We start from the raw sequence: 2,806 nt of genomic DNA on the forward strand, positions 1-2,806 counted from the left end.
AAGTCACTCAGCTAGTAAGTGCTGAAAATGGGAGTCAAACACAAGGCAGTCTAACTCCCAAGTCTCTGCTTTTAACCACTATGACTACTGCCTCTAAGGTGCTCCTCATGAAGCATGCTTGCAGGGTGCATTTCTTCCACAGTTTAATTCAGCTGCTATCATATTTCCAAAGAATCAGCATCAACTGGTCTTTCCTGAGCCTCGGTAGTCCATATTGAAGGCCCCTGGAAGCTGCCTCAATAAAGCAATAATTCCAGGCAGGATTTTTACTTTTTTTAAATTAAGAATTTGTTCATCTTTTTAAAAATACATGTGCTTCTTATAACAAAAATAAACAATACAGTTTGACATATATCCTTCCAGACATGCAAAGTTTAAAAATACATGAGCTTTGTAAAGATTCTACTAGAAAGTCATTGGAGATGGAATTGAAATGAGTAACAGTGAGAATTCTATAATGCCATGCTTAAGGGTATAGGTTCTGAAGTTGAGCAGCCTTTGTTCGAATCCTGGCTTTGCTACTTTCTAGCTCTGAGACCTGTGGTAGAATAGCTTTCTTCTCTGTACCTTGGTTTCTCCACCTGTAAAATAGAGATATTAATGGTACCAATCTCAGAGAATTCTTGTGAGGATTAAATGAGATGATCTGTGTGAAGAATTTAGAGTAATGCCTGCTACCTTGTAAGTGTTCAATAAACATTAAGGAATACACAGGAGATATAGACAGGCAGTGTGTCATAATGAGAAAAGCTGGGTTTGAACCCTGGCTCTACTACTTACTGGCTGTGTGAGTTTGGGCAAGTGCTTAACTTCTTTGATCCTGTGCCCTTATCTGGACTGTTGTAAAGGAATAGGGATAACATACCTGACATACCTGACATAAAATAAACACTCAATAAAAGATGGCTGCTTATCCATTATTGCAGCAATGGATGTGCTGCAGAGTCGAGCCAGTGATATAGGGAAGAACTGCTGAATCACATATTCTCTAAGTCTGACATTTGGCGTGGGAGAACTACCAACAGAATCAGAAGACTGGATTGGAGTCTTGTTTCCGTTATATACTGGCCTACAACCTTGGGTAAATTTCTTAAACTTGTCATCATTTTCTTCATCTACAAAATGGACATAAGCACAGTAACTTCCCTGCTTCCCACACACATTTTTTAAAGATATAATTTACAAACTATAAAAATTCATCCTTTTAGGGGCCGGCCCAGTGGCCAAGTGGTTGGGTGTGCGCGCTCTGCTGCAGTGGCTCATGGTTCACCGGCTCGGATCCCGGGCGCACACCGAGTACCGCTTGTCAGGCCATGCTGTGGTGGCGTCCCATATAAAAGTGGAGGAAGATGGGCACGGATGTTAGCCCAGAGCCAGTCTTCCTCAGCAAAAAGAGGAGGATTGGCAGATGTTAGCTCAGGGCGGATCTTCCTCACACACACACAAAAAATCATCCTTTTAAAGTGTACAATTCAGTGGTTTTTAGTATATTCACAAAATTGTGCAACCACCACCCCTATCTAATTCTAGAACATTTTCATCACTCCAAAAAATAAACCTCACACGCCATTCCTCTTCTCCTCCAGCCCCTTGCAGCCCTACTTTCTGTCCCTATGTATTTGCCTATTATAGACATTTCACATAAATGGAATCATATAAGATGTGGTCTTTTGTGACTGGCTTCTTTCACTTAACATAACATTTTCAAGGTTCATCCATGTTGTATAATGTATCAGCACTTTATTCCTTTTTATGATCGAGTAATAGTCCATTGTATAAATATACCACATTTTTTAATCCATTCATCTATTGATGGACATTTTGGATTGTTTCTACTTTTTGGCTATTATGAATAAAGTTTTATGAACATTAGCGTAGGAGTTTTTGTGAGGGCTTATGTTTTTAATTCTCTTGGTATATATCAAGGACTGGAATTGCTGGATCATATAGTAACTATATGTTTAACTTGTTTTTTTTTGCTGGGAAAGGGTCACCCTAAGCTAACATCTTTCGCCAATCTTCCTCTCTTTTTTTTTTTCTCCCCAAAGACCCAAGTACATAGTTGTGCATTCTAGTTGTAAGTCTTTCTAGTTCTTCTACCTTAGCGGCTGTCACAGCATGGCAACCGACAGACAACTGGTGTGATTCTGCATCCAGGAACCCAACCCTATGCAGAAGCAGAGTGTACAGAACTTTAACCACTAGGCAATCAGGGCTGTCTCTGTTTAACTTTTTGAGGCACTGCTAAACTGTTTCTGAAAGTGGTTGCACTATTTTACATTCACACCAGCGTTGTATGAGGATTCAAATTTCTCCACATTCTCATTGACATTTATTATTATTATAGCCATCCTAGTGGGTGTGAGGTAGTATCTCATCGTGGTTTTGACTTGCATTTCCCTAAGGACTAAGGATGTTGAGCATCTTTTTATGTGCTTATTGGTCATTTGTCTATCTTCTTTGGAGAAATGTCTGTTTTGTCCACTTGTAAATTGGACTATTTGTCTTTTCATTGTTGAGTAGTAAGAGTTCCTTATATATTCTGGATACTAGTCCCTTATGCACACAGGTTATTTTGTATGTTAAATGATATAGTGGCTGTGAGATCTTTATAAACTGTAAGAGGTACCACAAACTAAATGAAAGCTCTGACGAACGGTGAAAAGACAGAAGTATGAAGTTCCACGGCTTGGGGGGCGAGGCCCCTTGCATCCTTGGCGAACCAGCCGGTACCCACAATTTCCCCACCCCACGGCGCCCCGCCCTCCGCCCTTTGACCCGCGCCGTTTCCGGTTGGAGACGTGGC

The sequence above is a fragment of the Ceratotherium simum genome, chromosome 7 (assembly GCF_057802395.1).
Source record: "Ceratotherium simum simum isolate JZ-2026a chromosome 7, ASM5780239v1, whole genome shotgun sequence".
In the NCBI taxonomy this organism is placed as follows: Eukaryota; Metazoa; Chordata; class Mammalia; order Perissodactyla; family Rhinocerotidae; genus Ceratotherium; species Ceratotherium simum.